The 14,873-nt window shown below is 44.9% G+C and overlaps 1 protein-coding gene across 5 annotated transcripts in view; it reads left to right on the top strand.

Annotated features, from left to right (window-relative positions):
* The window catches only part of adcy3a (adenylate cyclase 3a), a 145,523-nt gene that overhangs the window by 92,097 nt on the left and 38,553 nt on the right, over nucleotides 1–14,873 (top strand). The window lies entirely within an intron of this gene.

The raw sequence follows: 14,873 nt of genomic DNA on the forward strand, positions 1-14,873 counted from the left end.
ACATACCTCAAAGCTGTCCATTCTAATTAATTGTGACTCAGTATTCACATGGGTGACAATGTCCTGTTCCTGAGTGAATACTGATGAAAAGTATTGATTTAGTGTCTCTCCAATCTCCTCTGCCTCCACGCACAACTTCCCACTACTATCCTTGACTGGACCGATACCCACCCTAGTCATCCTTTTATTCCTGACATACCTATAGAAAGCCTTTGGGTTTTCCCTAATCCTACCAACTAAGGACTTTTCATGTCCCCTTCTCGCTGCTCTTAGCTCTCTCTTTAGATCCTTCCTGGCTACCTTATAACTCTCAATCGCCCCAACTGAACCTTCATGCCTCATCTTTACATAGGCTGCCCTCTTCCCTTTTACAAGGGATTCCAATTCCTTGTTAAACCACGGCTCCCTCACACGACCCTTTACTCCCTGCCTGACTGGTACATACTTATCAAGGACACCCATTAGCTGTTCCTTGAACAATCTCCACATATCATTTGTGTTCTTCCCTTGAAGCCTATTTTTCCAATCCACGCATCCTAAATCCTGCCTCACAGCATCATAATTTCCCTGCCCCCAGCTATAACTGTTGCCCTGCAGTGCACACTTATCCCTCTCCATCACTAGAGTAAAAGTCACCGAGTTGTGGTCACTGCCCCCGAAGTGCTCACCTATGATGTAATGATCCCAACTGATGTTATTACTGGGCGATTCAGACCCAAGACTGAAATCTGTCTTTATTGATCATATTTTGTTTTTATTTATTGTTATCAAGTTGGCCTCCCATGGAAACACAAATGCACTATGCTGCAGATTTGGTTTGAACAATGAAATAAGTTTATTATACAAATGAGGTTAGGATAAAAATAGAATAAACCAAATGATGTTTATACATAATTAAAGATTTTGAAACACATTGTAAAATATATTTCCATTAATTCCAAAGGCATTCTGTTATGGTGCTCACACCAGAGAGAATTCCTTTTTCTTTCATCTCTAATGGTTAACTGAACTATGGTTTCAATGCCCCCTCTTAAGAATCTGATTGCTTCTTCCTGAAGCATTCATGCAACTGAGCTTAGACTTTCTCAGCTTGAAATAGCCTTTTCAGAGTTGTCACCACACACTTCTGGTCTAGAACTTACAAATTAAATTGCTTATCAGTGAGGGAATATTTCTTAGCAGTTCTAAAGCTGTTTCTAATTTCATTTCATCAGGAGCAACTGTATTACAAGTCCAGCTTCATGTAAGACTTGGGGTCATGTGGAAATTTAGGAAAAAACATTGAAGCAACCTTAATCCAGAGATCAAGGCATTCAGAAAAACCAAATAATATGATCTCAATGCACCTTAACCTACTTATTATGTTGCTACTTATAAGAATTAACCTCTCACACAGTGCATTTGTTACATCTTTCATGGTTTCTCCACTTCCTTACATCAGCGAAACCTGTTTAATATGAGAAAAGGTCAGTCAGAAAAGTGGACATGGCCATTTTCTTTCCTTTTATTCTTTCGTGGGGTGTAGGCATCAAAGGCAAGAGCAGCATTAATTGCCCTTGAGCTGAGAGGGTTGCTTGGTCATTTCAGAGGGCAGTTAAGAGTCAGCCTCATGAATGTAGACCTTGATGTTGGTTTGGATAAGAAAATAGATTTCCTTCTCTAATCGGTATTAATGAACCAGATGGATTTTTGCAGCAAGCAATTACAATTTCAGGTTACCATTTCTACGGATAGCTTTTAATTACTGAGTTTATTCAATTGATTTAAATTGAATTTAAATTTGACCAATTAATGTGGTGGAATTTGAACCAGTATTCCCAGACAATTAGCCTTGGCTACTGGATTGTTAGTGTAGCAATGATACTACAGTCCTACCTGCTCCTTTGGGTGTTCTGAGGAGGCACATCTGAAAGAATGTGCTGGTACAGCAGACAGGTCAAACCGATGCCCTGTAAAGCTGTAGGAAACATCGCTACTTTTAATTATCACTCCCCTTGTAATCAACATTGACACTCCTTCTGCCTTTCTAATCACTTGCTGTCCTTACATACTAACCCTTTGTGATTCATGTGCTAGAACTCTCAGATCCCTGTGTAACTCAGAGTTGTCCAGTCTTTTTCTGGACACACTTCCAGTCACCATTGGCCATATGTGACTGTGGACACAAAATGATCCCTTCCTGGCAAAACTAAAAACAACTGGTGGTGATGGGGGAAACCAAAGGACCATCACAATCAGAATTGGAACCTCTCTAGGCCCAGTGAGACCAGATCACAGTAAAGGTTGGCATATTATTATGGGGAGCAAGAGTGATTGTCCCGAGCAAAGATCGATGCCAGATACTGGCAGAACACGATCAGAGTTATTCAAACATTTCCCAAATGAAGATATTGGGGAGAAGTTATATCTGGTGGCCAGAATTGGATGCCAACATAACCGCATTGGTGGGGCAGTGCCCAGAGCGCCAACAAGGACAAAAATTACTGCCATCAGCTCCCCCATGTTCATGGGAATGGCCAGGTAAACCTTGCTGTCAGTTACACGTTGACTATGCCGCTTCTTTCATGAGTTATGATTTTAGCCACTGTGGATACCCATTCAAAGTAGTTGGATGTGCTTGGAGTTCATTTGTCAAGCATGGGGACAACAATTGAAAAGTTGTAAGTATCTTTTGCAATACACAGACTCCTGAAAGAGTTAGTCACAGAGTTAGTTACCAGCAGGGAATTCAAGTATTTCCTGAAGACAAATGGCATTTGGCATGTAAGGACAGCTCCAAACCATCCATTGTCCAATGGTCTGGCAGAAAGAGCAGTTCAAACTTTGAAAGCAGGCTTAAAGAAACAGCCTACAGCTCCATTCAATGCCAGACTGCTCCAATTCCTGTTTGACCACCCCTCACACAACTACAGGGACAACTCCAACAAGGTTGCTTATGGAGAGAAGACTCCTCACCAGGTTAAACCTGATTTTCTTGGAGTTGGAAGGGTGGAGGTTGAAGTGGCACCAGTTTGTCCATACGAAACACAAAACTCCTCGAAGCGAGAGTAGCAGTTAACTTCAGGGATGAAGTTTGGTGTTGAAAGCACATGAATGTCCCTACATGGGTAAGAGGCATGGTCGACACAAGATCAGGCTCCGCGACATACAAAGTTTGGCTAAGAGAGGTGGTCCTGAACAAGCATGTGGACCACATGAAAGCTGCAGCCTCACAAACAGGCCAGGAGCAAGATGCAACCAACTCCTCAGAGCATCCAGTAAGGCTGTCAGAATCCCTCTGTCTGGCATCGAAGAGGAAGAACATGGTCATGGTCAATGTTGTCACCTTAACTCTGTTACTGCCTGAAGAAGGTGAAATTCGGCTGAGATGCTGTAGTGGCAAAAGTTGGGCTACGGTCCAGTACACGCTGACAATATCCGAGGCAGTGATGGAGGAACCAGACCTGGTACAAAAACACTCCAGGAGAAGCTGCAGGAAAAACAATGAAGCTATGTCCTTGGACTTAGAGGGGCAGTGATTGGAATGAGGTTGACTAACTGGATCTCATCGAATTCCCTGATTGAGGCTGTAATTCACTTATGGAGTCCGGCTGACAGATGTAAACAGGAGGGTCAGGATTCATTTCACACCAGGATCTGGCTGTGAGCCAGTAGGGTAAGTGTCATGGACTATGCACATGTAAATAAAGGGTCACTTGGTGACCGGATACCTACCTTCATGGAGTTATTTCACACAGGATACTGCAAGGGCCCTGACAACATTCCAGCAACAGGACTGAAGATTTATACTCTGAACTTGTCACACCACTGGCAAAGCTCTTCCAATACAATGACACTGGCATCTACCCACCAATGCAGAAACATTTGCCCACATAAAGCAAGGCTAATCTAACTCACCCAATTACAGCCCCATCATAGGACATCTCTGCAGGAGTTCCTCAGTGTAATGTCCTCAGCCTTCCCAATGGCCTTCCCTCCCTCATAAGGTCAGAAGTGGGAATGTTTGTCAATGAATCAGCCTACGTTCAAATGCAGGAAGACGTGGACAATATCCAGGTTCAGGCTGAAAAGTGGCAAGTAATGTTCTCTCCACACAAACAGCAGGCAATGACCATCTCCAAGAAGAGACAATCCCATCATCAGCCCTTGATATTCAATGGCATTATCATCACTGAATCCCCCACTATCAACATCCTCCACTATCAACATCCCAGATGTTACCATTGACCAGAAACTGAACTGGACTAACTATATGAATACAGTGGCTTACAAGAGCAGGTCAGAGGCTAGGAATCCTTCAGCAAGTAACTCACCTGACTCTACAAAGCTTGTCCACCAAGTAAAAAGTCAGTGCCTGGATTGCAATGCAATACTACCCACACTGATCCAAGAACACTAAAGAATCTAGAGATTGTCTAGAACAAAGCTTCCTACTTGATTTGCACTCAGTTCACAACCACCAACATTTACCTCCCTCCCTGATGCTCAGTAGTAGCATGTGTACTGTCTGTAAGATGCATTACAGTGAATCACCAAGGCTTCTCCAAATGCACCTCCCAAACCCAAAATCACTTTCATTTGGAAGGACAGAGGCAGCACATAGAGTCATACAGCACAGAAACAGACTCTTCAGTCTAACCAGTCCATGTCAAACATAATCCCAAATTAAAGTAGTCCCACCTAGCTGCCCTTGGCCCGTATCCCTCCAACCCTTAAACAAAGAATTCTGAGGAAGGGTCACCAGATCTGAAACATTAACTTTGATTTCTCTTCACAGATGCTGCCAGACCTGCTGAGCTTTTCCAGCAACCTCAGTTTTTGTTTCTGATTTATAGCATCTGTAGTTCTTTTGGTTTTTATTTTGTATTCCCTACAAACCTTCTTTGGTTGCGTACTTATCGAAATGTCTTTTAAATGTAACTGTACTCTCATCCACCACTTCCTCTGGAAGTTCATTCCACACTCAAACCACTCTGTGTGTAAAATAAATTGCCCTCATGTCTTTTGTAAATCTTGCTCCTCTCACCTTAAAAAGTATGTCCCTGGTCTTGAAATCCACAGCTAATGGGAAAAGACACCTGCTGTTCACCCTATCTATGCCCCCTCATGATTTTATAAATCTCTATAGGGTCACCGCTCAACCTCCTACGCTCCAGTGCAAATGGTCCCAGCCTATCCAGCCCCTCCTTATTCCTCCATTCCCAGAAACATCCTGGTAACAGCACGGTGGCTCAGTGGTTAGCACTGCTGCCTCACAGTACCAGGGTCCCAGGTTCAATTCCAGCCTTGGATGACTGTGTGGAGTTTGCACGTTCTCCCCGTGCCTGTATGGGTTTCCTCCAGGTACTCTGGTTTCCTCCCACAGTCCAAAGATGTGCAGGTCAGGTGAATTGGCCATGCTAAATTGTCCATAGTGTTAGGTGTGCATCAGTCAGAGGGAAATGGGTCTGGGTGGGTTAGTCTTTGGAGGGTTGGTGTGGACTTGTTGGGCTGAAGGGCCTGTTTCCACACTGTAGGGAATCTAATCTAAATCTCTTCTGAACCCTCTCCAGCTTAATAATATACATAGATACACGAGAACACCACCATCTCAAGTTACTCTCCAAGCCACTCACCATCCTGACCTGGAAATATATCACCATTCCTTCACTATTACTGGGTCGGAATCCTGGAACTCCCTACCTAACGGCATTGTGGGTCAACCTACAGCACACGGACTACAGTGGTTCAAGAAGGCAGCCCACCACCATGTTATCAAGGGCAACTAGGGATGGGAGTTAAATGTTGGCCCACACCACAGCATTTACAGGAAATAATTGCAATTTCTGAAAGATCAAAGGGCAAAAACATTAGTATGTTTGACAATGATATGCCTATGGATTTAGGTCACAGCTCAGCTGTGATCTCGCTGAATAGTGAAACACATCAGAGCAATATTGTCACCCAACCCTTATTTCTGCACACATGTTAACGCATTGACAGATGCAACATGGCTGATTTCCCCTTCATTCTCCCTCTCTCTGTCTCTAACCCAGGGATCACTAGACAGTGAACAGGAGCAGGAAGTCTGGTTGATTTTCTCTCTGTTGCTGTGTTTCTAATCCAGGGTCACTGTACAGTGATCTGGAGCAGAAACCCTGATTGAGTCCCCATTACTCACTCTCTTGTCCATTGACCTTGTTTTAGAGAGAGAATCAGGAGCAGGAACCCTGGATGATTACCCATCTATCTCGATAACCCAGGAATATCACTGGACAGTGGTCAGGAGCAGGAACTCTGGCCAATGTCCCCCCACTCTCTCTCTGTCTAACCCAGGGATTACCGGACAGTGATCAGGAGCAGGAACCGAATGAAAACAGAGAGTGGTAGAAAGTATTTCTCTGGAGGTTGGTGACCAGTGGTGTCCCACAGGAATCTCTTCTTGGGCCTCTGCTCGTTGTAGTTTTTATAAATGACTTGGACAAAGAAGTGGAAGGGTAGGTTGGTAAATTTGCCAATGACACAAAGGTCGGTGCTGTTGTAGATAGTATCGAGGGCTGTTGCTGGCTACAACAAGACAATGACAAGATGCAGAGCTGGGCTGAGAAGTGGCAGACGGAGTTCACCCTGGATAAATGCAAGGCAATTCATTTTGGAAGGTCGAATTTGAATGCTGAATACAGGGCTAAAGACAGGATTCTTGGCAGTGTGGAGGAACAGTGGGATCTTGGGGTCCATGTACATAGATTCCTCAAAGTTGCCACCCAAGTGGATAGGGTTGTTAAGAAAGCATATGGTGTTTTGGCTTTCATTAACAGGGGGATTGAGTTTAAGAGCCATGAGGTTATGCTGCAGCTCTATAAAACCCTGGTTAGACTACACTTGGAATATAGTGTCCAGTTCTGGTCTCTTCATTACAGGAATGATGTAGATGCTTTAGAGGGGATGCAGAGGAGATTTACCCAGTGCTATCTGGATTGGAGGGCTTTTCTTATGAAGAGAGGTTGAGTGAGCTCAGGCTTTTCACACTGGGCAGAAGAAAAAGGGTGACTAAATAGAGGTGTACAAGGTAATGAGAGACATAGATGGAGTAGATAGCCAGAGACTTTTCCCCAGGGCAGAAACAGCTGTCATGAGGGGTCATAATTGGAGGAAAATATAGGGGTGATGTCAGAGATAGGTCCTTTACACAGAGAGTGGTGGGTGCGAGGAATGTATGGCTAGCGATGGCAGAAGAGTCAGAGACATTAGAGACATTTAAATGACTGCTGGACAAGCACATGGATGGCTGTAAATTGAGGGGAGTGTGGGTTAGTTTGATCTTAGATTAAGATAAATGCTCAGCACAACATTGTGGGCCGAAGGGCCTGTGCTGTTCTGTGTCCTAACCCCGGCTCTGTCAAGATTGTCGAGATGATTGAGCTGGGAGTCTGTTTTCCAGTTTTGTGTGTTTCAGCTGGATTTGCGAGTGATATACAATATTTTGCAGTGAAGTAATTTGAATAAAAAGAAAGCTGTACAATTGTTGGTGGAGAGCCAAGGTTCTGATCAGAAGTGACCTTTGAACTGTAGGTGCAGTGATTCATCAGGTTAATGTGTAACACAGGGGCCTAATTATCTGCTCTTAGTCAGCTAATGATGGCCTGGGTGGAGTGATGGCATAGTTTCCACATGATGGAGTTCTCATTAGACTGTTGAAACTGGCTGATTGCCAGCAATTCAGTCAATGGAAGCATAGTCTGATCAGAGAGAGCAGTGGAACAATTCACAAAGACAGCATAGAGATGTACAGCGCAGAAACAGACCCTTTGGTCCAACTCGTCCATGCTGACTGGATATCCCAACCTAATCTAGTCCCATTCCCCATCACTAGGCCCATATCTCACTGAACCCTTCCTATTCCTACATCCGTCCAGATGCCTTTTAAATGTTGTAATTGTACCCGCCTCCACCACTTCCTCTGGCAGCTCATTCCACACACGCTCCACCCTTTGTGTGAAAAAGTTGTCGCTTAGGTCCCTTTTATATCTTTCCCCTCTCACCTTAAACCTATGCCCTATAATTCGAGACTCCCCCACCCCAGGGAAAAGACCTTGTCTATTAATCCTATCCATGCTCCTCATGATTCTTTTTCGATCCCTATAAGGTCACCCCTCAGCCTCCGATGCTCCAGGGAAAACAGCCTCAGCCTATTCACCCTTACCTATAGCTCAAACCTTCCAACCTGGCAACATCCTTATAAATCATTTCTGAGCCCTTTCAAGTTTCAGAACATGCTCCCAATAGGAAAGAGACCAGAATTGTATGCAATATTCCAAAAGTGGCCTAACCAATGTCATGTATCCTTCTGCATATCTTATTGTCAGTCTGTGTCTCTCAGATAAGCATTTGAATCAGGAGAAGGGTTAGGTTACTCAGACCCTCGCTCTGTTACTGAATAAGATCACAGCCTGCTGGATTGCACTAACTTGCATTACTGTTGACTCTGTCCTCAGTTTGAGTTCCTAACGATGGACATGATTCGACTGTATTAGACATTAGTCTGCCATTGTTTATTAACAGCAATCTGGGAGATTCCAAAAATGTCTTTTAAAGGATCTAAAGCTCACTGCAAAATCATTTGTTAAAAGCAGTGACCTGGTTTGATTTGTGTGTGATATATCAGCTGACACACATCTACACTGCCTTCATGGAAGCTGCCACACTGAGGGCAAATGCTCACTGCTTGAAAGGTTTGTACCAATCTCTGCCAACCAGTGTGGTGCTGGAAAAGTACAGCCAGTCAGGCAGCATCCAAGGAGCAGGGGAATCGATGTTTCAGGCATAAGCCCTTTACAAGGAATGAGGCTTGTGGGCCAGGGTAGGTGGGGGGGGGAAGCTGAGAGATAACTGGGAGGGGGATGGGGCTGGCTGGTGCTTCAGCTTGAGGAGTAAGAAAGAGATCAGTTTGTGATGTAAAGAAGTTCAAACTGGGCAGAAACTGCTTTAGACAATAGGTACAGGAGTAGGCCATTCGGCCCTTCAAACCAGCACCACCGTTCATTATGATCATGGCTGATCATCCACAATCAGTATCCTGATCCTGCCTTATGCCCATAACCCTTGATTCCACTATCTTTAAGAGCTCCCTATGGATAGAGATACTTTCAAGATACTTTCTTGAAGTATCCAGAGACGTGGTCTTCACTTCCCTCCAGGACAGAGCGTTCCATATATCCAAGAAGTTTCTCCTCAACTCTGTTCTAAATGGCCTACCCTTTATCTTTAAACGTATGCCACACTCCCTCAATAGCCAGAATGTCCTTCCTCAAATTTGGAGACCAAAATTGCACACAATACTCCAGGTGTGGTCTCACCAGGGCCCTGTACAGCTGCAGAAGGACCTCTTTGCTCCTATACTCAATTCCTCTTGTTATGAAGGCCAGCATGCTATTAGCCTTCTTCACTGCCTGCTGTACCTGCATGCTTGCTTTCATTGATTGATGTACAAGAGCACCTAGATCTCGTTGTACTGCCCCTTTACCTAACTTGACTCCTTCCTGTTCTTGCCACCAAGTGGATAACCATACATTTATCCACATTAAACTGCATCTGCCATGCATCCATCCACTCACCTAACCAGTCCAAGTCACCCTGTATTCTCATAACATCCTCCTCACATTTCACTCTGTCACCCAGCTTTGTGTCATCAGCAAAATTGCTAATATTACTTTTAATATCTTTATCTATATCATTAATGTATATTGTAAACAGCTGCAGTCCCAGCACCGATCCTTGCGGTACCCCACTGGTCACTGCCTGCCATTCCGAAATGGAGCCGTTTATCACTACTCTTTGCTTCCTGTCAGCCAAGAATTTTCAATCCAAGTTAGTACTTTACCCCCAATACCATGTGCCCTAATTTTGCTCACTAATCTTCTATGAGTTTTGTTAATAAACATGCTGTGTCCAAGCTGATTAATAACTCCAAGACAGTATGGCTCCCTTAATGAAACCTGTATGTTTGGATAACTCTCAGAATGAGGTGAATGGATTGCTTCTGTTTCCCCTTTTAGTGTTGTTGTTGTTCCAGCACCGTACGTTAAATCGTAGCCACTGATGAATGAGAAGAGAGTCAGGGCCTCCTTAGACCCCTATCACTCAGTAAAACAAATGACTTTATTGCGCCTGGTTGAACTGACAAGTGACAATGTGCTATAATATTCATAAACAAATCTCCAAGAACATCTTCACTCAGAGTTAGCAACCTCATTGTCGATCCAAATTCTATCCAACTCCACTTTAAATATTTTCAATGAAGGCCAGTCTTTAGTGCTTTCTCACCCAGTGAGTAGTTAGGGTTTGGAATGGACTGCCTGGAAATGTGGTAGTTTCAATTCAGGTATTCAAGAGGGAATTGGATGGATATTTGGATAGTAATGGTGTGCAGGAAAATGGCTGGTGTGGACATGATGGGTTGGACAGCTTCCTTTGGACAATAATAAATCTGTGAAAAATTCTGTGATTCTGCTCTCCAGGGCAGCGTTCCAAACAATAACAACCCTGTGAGAGAGGAAATTCCTCCTCATCCCTGTCTTAAATGAGAGACCACTTCTTTTGCATCTGTGCCATTTCATCCAAAAGGAAACATCTTCCCAGCATCGACCCTGTCCACCTCACAATCTTGTATGTTTCAATAAGATCACCTCTCAGCCTTCTAAAGTCCAATGATTGCATGCTCAACCTATCAAAATACCCTTTCATTCCAGAGATCAGCCGAGTCCTTCTTCAACCACTTGTAAGACAAGAGTTAAAGAGACTAAAACATTACACAGTATTCATCTCTATATCAGTGTATGTCTGTCTGTGTCAGGAGACAGATTCCTGATGGAGAGCTCATGCTCAATGCTGACTCTCCTCCTCAGATGCTGCCTGACCGGCTGTGCTTTTCCAGCACCACACTTTTTGTCTGTCTGTATCAGTCTATATATCTGTGATATGTCTGTGTTAGTATCCCCCAGTGTGTGTGTCAGTATTGTGTGTCTGTGTGTATTAACCTTGTTGCGTCAGCTGTGTATGTACTGTGCCAGTCTTGTGTTTTTGTGTCTGTCTTGTGTGTGCATCAGTTTTTTTTATTCATTGTGCGTGTGCGTGTGTGTGTATGCGTGTGTCTGTGTATGCATGTGTGTTTGTGTGTGTGTGTGTATGTGTGTATGCGTGTGCGGGCAGTTTATTGTCTAGTTCCTCCTTAAAACAAGTTAGCCAACTCTGACCACACTGTGATGATTGAATTTGCCCTGGTGTCCCATGATACAAAAATGGGGTCAAATTACAACCAACACAAGCCAGTACTAATGCAGAACAGTCCCAACTTTATTACAAAACAAGTTAAAATAGCTTCTGTGACAAAACAACACTGCTGGTAATCCTATTCAGCCCCTTAAGTTTATAATACTGACCGAGTATCTCGTAGATTTGTGTTGTGTGTCTCTCTCTCTCTCTCTCTCTTCCCCACCTCCCCCCCCCCACCACACCCCCCCCCCCCCCCTCCGACCCTGCATGTGTCTTTATGGGATTGCAAAGCTGCTTTCTCTCTTCCTATCTCTGTCTAGGTGGTCAGCAGGTCTCTGCCTTGGATCATGCTGATCTCTTCAGGGGGTCCAAGAGAAAATGGTCTGTAGGTGAACCCTATTTTATATCTTTATGGATGATTTTCTGGAACTTTCTATAGTTCTGTCCAATCAAGGAGATACTCATAATAGTTTGAAACATTGCCAATCATTTAGATGGCATGCTATTGTTTGTTTCTTTGTATAGCAGGACCCAGTCCTTTTCTGTCTGAACCCTCCTTTATTTAGTGGATACGTTGTTTGGGATATGTCTGTCCAAGATAACAATACATTACATAACTTCGCACAGAGTGAAGTTGTGGGTAGTGTGGAGGGCTGTTGTAGGTTGCAGTGGGACATTGACAGGATGCAGAGCTTAACTGAGAAGTAGCAAATGGAGTTCAACCTGGAAAAGTGTGAAGTGATTCACTTTGTAAAGTCGAATTTGAATGCAGAATTCAGGATTAAAGGCAGGAATCTTGCCAGTGTGGAGGAACAGAGGGATCTTGGGGTCCACTTACATACATACTCAAAGTTCTCACCCAGGTTGATAGGGTTGTTAAGAAAGTTTATGGTGTGTTGGCTTTCATTAGCAGGGACATTGAGTTTAAGAGCCACAAGGTTATGCTACAGCTCTATAAAGCCCTGGTTAGACCACACTTGGAATATTGTGTTCAGTTCCGCTTGCCTCATTATTGGAAGTATGTGGAAGCTTTAAAGAGGGTGGAGAGGAGATTTACCAAAATGCTGCCTGGACTGGAGGATGTGTCTTACGAGGAAAGGTTGAGGCTTTTCTCATTGGAGCGAAGAAGGATGAGAGGTGACTTGATAGAGGTGTGCAAGATGGAGAGGCATCGATAGAGTGGATAGCCAGAGACTTTTTCCCAGGATGGAAATGGCTATCATGAGGGGTATAATTTTAAGGTGATTAGAGGAAGGTTTAGGGGAGATATCAGAGGTAGGTTCTTTACGCAGAGAGTGGTGGGTGTGTGGAATGCACTGCCAGCGATGGGCGTAAAGTCAGATACATCAGGGACATTTAAACAACCCTTTGATAGGTGCATTGGAAGACAGTACAATGAAGGGTATGAAGGTTAGTCTGATGTTAGAGTAGGATAAAAGGTCAGCACAACATCAAGGTCTTGAAGGGCCTGTACTGTGCTGTACTGTTCTATTATCTGGGTTCAATTCCCGCCTCAGGCGACTGACTGTGTGGAGTTTGCATATTCTCCCCGTGTCTGTGTGGGTTTCCTCCGGGTGCTCCGGTTTCCTCCCACAGTCCAAAAATGTGCAGTTTAGGTGAATTGGCCATGCGAAATTGCCCTTCGTGTTAGATGCAGGGGTAAATGTAGGGGAATGGGTCTGGGTGGGTGCGCTTCGGTGGGTCGGTGTGGACTTGTTGGGCCGAAGGGCCTGTTTCCACACTAAGTAATCTAATCTAATAATTTTACATTATGCTAATGTCATTAGCATCTGGCCGCCGTATTTACACTGTCTGGTATGTGGATTTTGGGACTTCAGAGTTCTACTTGACCAATGTACCCAGCATTCTTTGCTGTATTTTAGCAGCCCAAAGCCTGCTACATCACTTGTGATTGTCAGTCTTTTGTGCTTGTGTGTGCATTTGCTTGTTTGTCTCTGACACACAGTTTTCCCACTCTCCAGTGCAGCTCTTCATTTCTACACTAACTTCCCAATCTTCTGTCAACCCTCAGTCTTGAATCTTCTGAGATTAAACCCACTGTGCCATCTCGCAATCTGCAAAGGCCACATCAGTTTTTAATGTTCTGAATGTTGGGCTGTTTAGTATTAAGAAAGAAGCTGTATAACCAATGTGTTTCCTGTCAGATTTGTATTTAGCACAGGACTTGGTTTCTGGCACATGAGTGGAAGCATCAGGAGAGTCCAAAGAGATGGTGGAGGGGCAGTGAATACCAAACCCTTCCCACTCCCCAACACTTCATTCTCCCTCTTTCTGCCCCAGTGGAAACATTTGGTTAGCAAACTGATTATTCAGTTCCACATATAACTGTAGGAGCTCTAACTCTGTGTGAGACACTGCAATTAAGATCAAATTTAAATATTGAAGGTTCTCAAATAAGAAAATCTGTGAGGACACATTCTTGTTAATGCAAGCAAAGTGAATGCCATAATAAGGGAATGATGGGCTCGGGTTGTGGTTTGAATGGTGGTGGTTGGGGGAGGGGTGGTTTATGAGGATGTGAGTAATGGTGGGTCAGCACTAAGGCAAGAGGGAGAATGAGAGTGGTGGTGGAGGTTCTGCCAAGTTAGAGTGCACAATCTTGGGGGTGGGGGGGTGGGGGGGAATCACTGCGGATTACTGTGATGAATGTGGAGTTAGTGAGGATTGAAGGGCTGATTATGGAGGGTATGAGGATTGAGGGGATGTTTCTGATGGGTGTGAGGATGAGGGATTGATATGATCAGAGTGAAGATTGAGGGGTTAATTTTGGAAGGAGTGAAGATTAAGGGGTTGATTCTGGTGGGAGTGAAGATCGAGGGGATGATGCTGGTGGGAGTGAGGGTTGAGGGGATGATGCTGGTGGGAGTGAGGGTTGAGGGGATGATGCTGATGGGAGTGAGGGTTGAGGGGATGTTGCTGGTGGGAGTGAGGGTTGAGGGGATGATGATGGTGGGAGTGAGGGTTGAGGGGATGATGCTGGTGGGAGTGAGATCTGAGGGGATGATGATGGTGGGAGTGAGGGTTGAGGGGATGATGCTGGTGGGAGTGAGATCTGAGGGGATGATGATGGTGGGAGTGAGGGTTGAGGGGATGATGCTGGTGGGAGTGAGGGTTGAGGGGATGATGATGGTGGGAGTGAGGGTTGAGGGGATGATGCTGGTGGGAGTGAGGGTTGAGGGGATGATGCTGGTGGGAGTGAGGGTTGAGGGGATGATGATGGTGGGAGTGAGGGTTGAGGGGATGATGCTGGAGGGAGTCAGATCTGAGGGGATGATGATGGTGGGAGTGAGGGTTGAGGGGATGATGTTGGTGGGAGTGAGATCTGAGGGGATGATGATGGTGGGAGTGAGGGTTGAGGGGATGATGCTGGTGGGAGTGAGGGTTGAGGGGATGATGCTGGTGGGAGTGAGGGTTGAGGGGATGATGATGGTGGGAGTGAGGGTTGAGGGGATGATGCTGGTGGGAGTGAGGGTTGAGGGGATGATGATGGTGGGAGTGAGGGTTGAGGGGATGATGCTGGTGGGAGTGAGATCTGAGGGGATGATGATGGTGGGAGTGAGGGTTGAGGGGATGATGCTGGTGGGAGTGAGGGTTGAGGGGAT

The sequence above is a fragment of the Chiloscyllium punctatum genome, chromosome 11 (assembly GCF_047496795.1).
Source record: "Chiloscyllium punctatum isolate Juve2018m chromosome 11, sChiPun1.3, whole genome shotgun sequence".
NCBI lineage: Eukaryota > Metazoa > Chordata > Chondrichthyes > Orectolobiformes > Hemiscylliidae > Chiloscyllium > Chiloscyllium punctatum.